Genomic DNA, 8,194 nt, shown 5'->3' on the forward strand with positions numbered 1-8,194 from the left:
GTTTTGATTTTTGGCCCTTAACCTCACACAGCCAAGCATAAGACTTAGAGCACATTTTACAAGGATTATTGTATCCTTTGACGCAAAAAGGATTAAATAGTAATTTGTAATCCAGGCTTCTACTCTGCCGTGGAAATTGATGCTCATCGTTGCCCTGCCTCGTAGCAGATAATGTGTACCTTCTGGAAAGGATTTCACGAGGGAAGAAATGTTACTGGAGACTAAGAATGCAAAATAAGACCCCAAAAGAGATTACTCAAAAACCAGTCTTAAATGTATTATGTAAGAGTTCAAAGATTGGAGAGCAGATAAGGAGAGCAGCGCTCTCGCTCCGCGTTCGTGCTACTGGATTAACGCAGAAGGGATGCGACCCATCTAATGGCTCTTCTTTATGTAACGCAAAATAAACCCGATAAACCTTCTAGAAAAACACTGCATTGATTTGCGACTTTACCAAATTATTTTGCCGCTTAGGGCACAAGGAGAGGAACACGTGGTGCGTTGTGCTTGGGGGTACCTGCAACACCAACAGGCAGGGCAGAGGAAAGGGACCTGCAGAACAGGCAGAGAAAGCCATTTTAAGAGTGCGTTGCCCAAGTGCTAGACCCACTCCTACTCCTGACTATGACCAGGACTTTTCCTCCTCCTCCAAGTCACCAAGGTCCCAAGAAAGTCACAAGTCCTACATCAGCAAGGCTACAGAAAAATCCACGGACCGTTCTGTGCTCTGCAGTTATGGAGCTCCAGTTATGGACCCCTGACAACAAGCATCCTGAATTCGCCTTCTTGAAGGCTTCTCGTGTCCTTTGAAGTCTACGTGTCTCACATGGCAGACTGCTACAGAGCACCAGGCCCTGTCACACAGTAAATACACCCATGAGATACTTTGATATACTTGCTATGGCCAAAGATACCTGCACCTCTCTTTTAAAAGGTTGTAATTAAATCCTTGTGTGTGTTAAAAACTTTTAAAAATAGCTTACTCTAAATTTTGAACAAAAAGTAAAGTAAGAAAAGTTATTGAGCGATCAGGTTTTCACTCCCGTGTTTTAAATTACCGTGACAAGCCTTCTTTCTTAAGAAAGATATATCCAGAGACAAGCTCTCTTTACGGAAATGGCAAGAGGCAGGCAGTCTCTGTTGCCCACCACTGACAGAGGTGAGCAGACAGACCTGTTCCTACAACCTGCAACGTCCAACCAACTACGGTTGGACTCAATGATCTTAAAGGTCCTTTCCAACCTAACCGATCCTACGATTCTATGACTGCCCCATCCCAGTGTCCTAACGCTGGGGGTGCAGGGACAAGTGCCCTCGGCTGGGTTTTGCTGCGGAGCTGTCACTTCAGGGCCGGGACAGGCTGTTTCTGCTGGCAGCTGACATTGCCTCTAGCCACTCCTCAGCGCTGCCAGTGCCCTGTTAGCTTAAACCATCAATAAATACCATATAAACTAACCCTACCACCTTTTCTGCAGCTGATGTGAGCACCCTTCCACCACCTCTCTGCCATCAGAGCTGCAGGAGAAACAGATAGTGGATTACAACATGAAGACTCAAAATAAAAAAACCCCAAACCACTACCACCGCCCAAAAAAAAAAAAAAAAAAAGAAGCCAAACCACCCAACCGAAAAAAAACCTATTGAGATTTCTTCACTTTGGCACTGCTGCCTGCTTCCTTCACTGCTGTGCTGCATTTGGGGCAAAGCTGTTCCAGGACCGAGGAATCAGTCACCATACACCACAGCTGCCTAACTATCAATTCCAAGACTTCTTACAGGCTATTCCCAGTGCAAAATATCAACCGATGTACAAAAGTCCACAAATACTGTGTTTTTCTGAGTAACAACTGGGATAGCCAGCAGGGTCTAAATTTCCTTGATGTAAAGCACTATATCCCTGAAATCCACAATGCCAGAGCACTGCCATTTACAATACCCTACCTCAACCCTCTTTATGTATCCCGTATATTATTTGCTGTATCGCTTATCACTGCAGTTCACCAGCTCCACAGGATGCTATCAGCTTGGGAAAACTGCAAACAGGAAAAAATAGTCAGAATTATAAGAAAAATATGAAGAGAGTAAAAGAGCCAGCCAGGCCTTTTATTCAAGTCATATAATTCCCTAGGAAATAATTCTCCCGGGACCTCATTACAACAGCCGAACAGCGCAGGTGGTGCCCTGCCTCCAGTTTTAAATCACAATCCACTTGGGAGCTGGGCAAGAGTGGACATCCAACTGTGCACCTTTTTTTTCTTTTTTTTTTTTTTTTTTAAAGTGGAGTGGGCATGAAAGCAATCTCAGACTGAAAAAGACAGCCTTATCCTTAGGCCTCCTCTACTTGACTTATTGATTCAACTAACATTCTTTGGAGAAGCTTGAAACATTTTTACAAAAGCATAAGATGTCAGGCTTTATACCTACATCAGATTTCATGATGTTTATTCCTTCTGTCTGAAGGGGCACTATAAAAAAATAATAACACAAAACACAAACCACAAGCAAACCCGAATTGTAGCAATAACTTAGCCTTTTTACTACAGTTGTCACAAATAATTAACACTAGTTTCAGTTTGAAGGCAATGGAAATATGTATTTTGCAATGAATGCTCTCAGAAATTTAAGTAATCTATTTCTAAATTCTCTTATTAAAATCCTGGAGATTTACAGCTCACTACCTGACTGTTCAAAATTTTACAAAAAATCTGACTAGACCCCAAAAGGAAACAACTACAGAAAATACCCGTCTTACCAACTAATCTCTCTAAAAATTATCTTTAATATACCACAATTTCCTACTTTGTTTACTACCCTGTGCAATTTCCTCAACCAAAACTAAAGGTCAGAAGAACCCCCTTTGAGGAATGACACCCTTTGCTGGTGTCCCTGTATCCCAGACGGGCTGGGATGCAGATCTCCCAGTTCAGTGGCTCACAACTCTCTATGCCAGGATGGACGACATCTCACGGAGATGATTCTAACCACTGAATCAATGTTTAATTTCTACTGTGCAGCTTAAACCAACTGCAGGTGAGAAAATGCCCACCTGTATTTCATCTGGATTCAAGGCCACCGGGTGCTGGCTGCTGTTTCTCATCCCCGAGGGCTCAAAATCCTGAACGTCACAGGATTTCTTAAGTTGTTCTCCATTGCCACGGCACCTGAGCACCCAAGCTAGCTAGGAAGGAGCTCAGGGTACCCAAATTCCCCTGCCTTCTTCCAACGCCAGGGCTGTGAACAGGATCTCTTAGCAGCCAAGAGTGGATCAACATAAGCCCCAAGAGAGGGAACCTAGAGAGTGGTTACATCCATTGCTTAAAAAACAAAACCATCACGGCCAATTAAAAATTAGTTCTTAGTCCCCAGACCAGTATCATTCACAGGAATTACAGCATCAGGCTGATGATTCGTAACCGTTTTCAAAGCAGATCCTAGCTTGAGTGGAGAAATTGAAAAGATAGCAGAAACTGTAATAAAAAACACGATGGGAATAAATAGCTGGCGCATAGCACTAGAGGGGAAAAGTGTTATTCCACATCTTCCAATAAGCGTGACCTAGCTCATTAGATACAATCTCTGCCTTAATATTAAAGCCATACAGCAAACAAGCGAAGCAGAACTAGCAACTTGTATTGACTTTACAATATCCATGTTAATTATACGGATATCTGAGGGCTGCGCTGTCTTCAAATGCCAAACCCCAATTCAATTTTAGTCCAAGTTTACGAGAAAGTAATCCTGTTAGATGCTTCCTCCTTTGAAAACGCAGACGACTGAAAGTAGTGTCAAAAGATGGCATCTGGCAGCTCAAAGTCAGGAACAAACCTACGAGAGATGGTCAGAGCACAGCAATTAGACTGGGACAGATTTCTGCTAATGCTGTAGCCATGCTGTCACCACATGCCAATTATCCAACACACTTCTTTTTTGTGCCAACCAGCAACCCTTTTCCATGTTTTTTTTAAAGCTGTTCAGCAGAACGACTGGAATTTTTATATTTAAACTAAATAATATCGTGCATGAACGGTGACTTTGTTCCACTGAATCACAACCAGGCAGCGCTGGGCTTGCAGTAAAACCACCTCTCCGCAGATTAGTTTTTTGCCTCCGTGCTTGTCTTTTTGCTCCATCAAAGCAATGCCCACGCAGCCAAGGTGTCAGCCCTACACCAGACGTTGATGTGGCATCATCGCTGCAAAGGCAACAGGTCACAGGCGATGCTTTTCCTTCCCCAGCTCAGGGGTAAGGGGTTTTTTTTACACACGATACCCCAAAAAAGATGCGCACATGTGCTCCCCTCCCTGGGTACTTCTGGAGTATGGCATTTTTCCAGGCTGCAAAATGAAACCCTGCTTAAATTTGGCGAATAAGGAGTGTTTGGGAAAATTAATAGGACCATAAGTTGTGTGCGGGATTTGTGGAGTGCTGCGTTTCCGTGGCAACGGGGGGGCTACAGGGCTTTAATTACCACCGTGACGTGAAGGGCCCCCAGTGTAGAGCTGCACATGAGACTGGCTGCTGGGTGGGGGAACCCGCAGGAGGAACGCCTGCGCTGCCCACCGAGGCTTAGGGGGTCTGAGCAACCATCACACCAGGGAACAAAGAGATGTAAAGAAGGGGAAACCGAGGGGAAGCACAAGACCGTCTGACTTTAGGAGAGAAGATGGATGACGCCTGCCAACCAAAACCAGCACCACAAACCCAGGGATGCTCGACATCAGGGGATGACGGGAAGAAAGAGGAGGATGCGGTGCCCTGAGATAAAACAAGTGGCCAGAAGGTTTGCTCAAACACGTGAAGATCATCCCGCAGCCATTTTCTATAGCACAAACGGAACGGCTTCTATTTTGAGACCAGAAGATTAAAATAGCTTTACTTTCGTCAAATCGGTCTCGAACGAGACAGGGAAGATGAGAATTGTGACGCTACGGAGGTCTCTGCAATGAAATATCCATTCTTTATAGAACATCTACAAATGAAATTTTGCATATTCCTACTGAACAAGAGCAGTGCTGAAAAAGGAAGAAGACACACAAGCAAAGCTAGATGAGAGCTGCCCAGGTTCAGATGGCCGGGCTGCTCTCCTGGCCTGCAGGAAGCCTGAACCCCCCCCGAGGAGAAAGAACTTGACCTTGCACCCTCTCCCCTGCAGCCACTGCTGCCCACCCTACCCGAAGTCTCGCTCCCAAGTGTTCGCCCTTCTCTGCCAGCCTGTTTCACAAGCGAGACGGGGCTGCCTTTACGATTTGCAAGAAGATTCATTCTCCGTGGGTACATTCAACTTTCTGCTAAGTGGAAGGAGAAGGGCCTGTTTGTGGGGGTTAACCCCGCCGGGTGTCAGAAGCCACCCCACCGCAGGAACCCCCAAACACGAGGCTCAAGATGCTCCCAGGTCTCTCAAAAACCAAGCACGTTTGCAACTTTTAGGCCACATCCAAAAAAAAAAAAAATCTGCACAAAACCTCCTTCAAGCTCATAAATCCCTTTGGGGATTTTTTCAGCAATGAAAAAAATAAATAAAAAGTAGCAAAATGAAATTAAAGTGAAAATAACCCACACTTACCTGCCGGTAGAGCCAAAGACAAATTTCCTTCCTAGCACAGAGAGAATAAGGAAAGCAGTGTCTCATTACAGCTGTTCTAACAGGTGGGCTTCTATATCCAGTGGGACCAAAAAGAGTACCCCAACAGTCAAAAATCCACGACAAGGAGACAATTAGCGAGTCTTTCTTCTCACTGATGGGGCAGAGGAGAAAGGCAAGAAAGAGTAAAATATTTGCTTAGCCGCCATGGTTATTTTCTGCAGCGCAATCTGTCCACCAGCCCTTGCCATATGTGCCACCCTTTCTGTTTGGAGAGATGAAGGCAGCAGAAAGCTGTCCATCAAGATGCTAAACCTTCTGGAAAGCCCTCCCCTGCGCACTCTGCCCTGAAACCGGGCCTTTTGTGGATGAACAGAAAACACTTAACTAGATTAAACGTAGCTTGTTCCTGGATATGCACAGAGAGAATTTTATTTGATTAATTCAAATGTTAAGGAGCTGAAGCGATTCGGAGCAAATAAAGAAAGAAGTGGTGAGCTACGTTCCCTTTTTCTGCTCTTCTGTATAACCAGCCCCCATCCCTACGGGTGTGCATGGAGCAAATTCAGGGAGACAACACTTGGATTAATCACAAAATGGCTTTGATGACAGAGAGAAGCTGGGGGTGGGAGGGTGGAAAAAAGGATAAAAGAACTTTCTGGGTAGTTAAATCGCAAGACTACCTATTTTCAGGGCGAAGCATCAGCCCCATCTCTTCCTTTGGGCATATGCCACCTTGCATAACGTGTTACAGCTGGTTTCCCCCATCAACCACAACCCGAGTGATGGTGGAAAGCTATTTTGAAAGGTAAACTACGCTGTTACTAAGCAGTCCTTCAGCTCAGCCACATCGTGAAAAAAATGAAACTACCCCCTACTAAGCTAACAAAAAAGAACAATCTCTCTCAAAACAAGGATTTCTGAGATCTGCGCGAGATGGAGCCAAGAGGACAGGTTTTAGAGATGGCTCAGATAAACGATAAGCCACACGCTGTCCTTGCTCTGCAGGAAAGCAGGCAGTGTCCTCCGTGGGAGCAAGCGCCCGTCGGCTGCGAGGAACCCATGACAACCCATGCCCAGAGGAAGAAACCTGAAAGTACAGGAGAAAGAGTGCAGAGGATGGTCTAGACAGAAGGTTTGCGGCTTCAGCCTCCAGCCTCAGCCTGCCAAACAGCACCCCAGCACCTCAGGAGCATCACTTGAAGAGTGAAGGCAATCACCTAACCCGGTATTCCCTACCTAGAGACTGCTTATTTTCTCCCTAATGAAAGAAAACAAGTATCACCTCATCAGGACTCTCCAAACAAGAAGAAAATAAAAGCCCACAGTCTTAAAAAGAGTGTTTAACTCATGCTACCCCCAGGCAGGCCAAATGAGCCCGGAGAGATGACTTGCTGGTGAGCAGGGGTACCACACGCAGAGCGACTGGTTTACCTGGGGAACCACCCCAGTTGGTCTGCAGCCCACCATGGCCACGGAAAGCTGTGCTGGGTCCAGTCATTCCTTGGCAGGTGGGTAACTCGTCCTGAAAGCACTGCCATGCCGGAGCAGTCCTTGCCTCTGCCTGGGAATGACGTTAGGATGCCATCCTTGATGCCACTTGAATTAACTCCGCGACAAAGGCAAGTTCTTTGACTCTTAACGCTTTAGAGAGAGGCACGGCCATCACCCTATTAACTCTGCTGAAGACATTTCACGTTGCTGCTGTACGTAACTTGTTCTCCACGCAGTTTCCAGGGAGAACTTTCCTTCTGACCCGTGTAAAAAGGTTACTTTCAGAGCCAGCGGCCTGACTCACCTTTGAGCAGAGGAAAGGCAGAGCACGACCTGTCCACATGCTCTTTTATATTTACACAAAATACCCTCATGTTATTTTGCAGGACACTTGTCAGAAAATAAAAACTTTATGCTGAGATGTTCTGCTTACACTGTCCATATGTACATGTACCGTATCTCCGACAGATGTACTCTGTACACAGATCCTGCAAACAAATGGCTCCACGCATCATCAGAATTTACCTAACAAGAACATGTCAGATCTAGAAGCTGTAGTCTTAAATATACAAATACTACCTTAAATAAAAAACATTTAAATATTTTGTATGTAAACAGGTCTTTACATACATAGGAGACTAGTACTTGATGGGTGCCTCCAGACAGGATTTGGAGAGGGAAGTGGACGTTGGGCTGACTATGTAAAGTCAAGTCTGGTTATACAGATTTGACAGAGACAAAGAATACGGAAGCAAAGACAGCATTGCATTTGTTTTCAGTCCAACTGTAGGAATCACATATTCTCCACTTCAGCCCTTATAATCCCACAGCCACCAAGAAAGAGTGGAGACAACATCTGTTGAACGAAAAAAAAACCCAAACAAAAAAACCCGAACGTTTGCCCTAAAACCTTTCTCTATACCCTAACCATGTTTGCCAGCTGTTTATTTCAATTACTTTCCATATTAGCTTGGCTGACTGCATGTTAAATATATATATATACATACACATATATATTTAAAAAATAGAATTTCAGCACCTATTAGATAGGTAGGCTTTTACAGTGCAGCTATTTATCTGCTCAAGGTGCAAAATTTGGCTACTGCAATGTGTCCCCTG

Source organism: Cariama cristata, unplaced genomic scaffold (genome assembly GCF_000690535.1).
Source record: "Cariama cristata isolate BGI_N322 unplaced genomic scaffold, ASM69053v1 scaffold6669, whole genome shotgun sequence".
Classification (NCBI taxonomy): domain Eukaryota; kingdom Metazoa; phylum Chordata; class Aves; order Cariamiformes; family Cariamidae; genus Cariama; species Cariama cristata.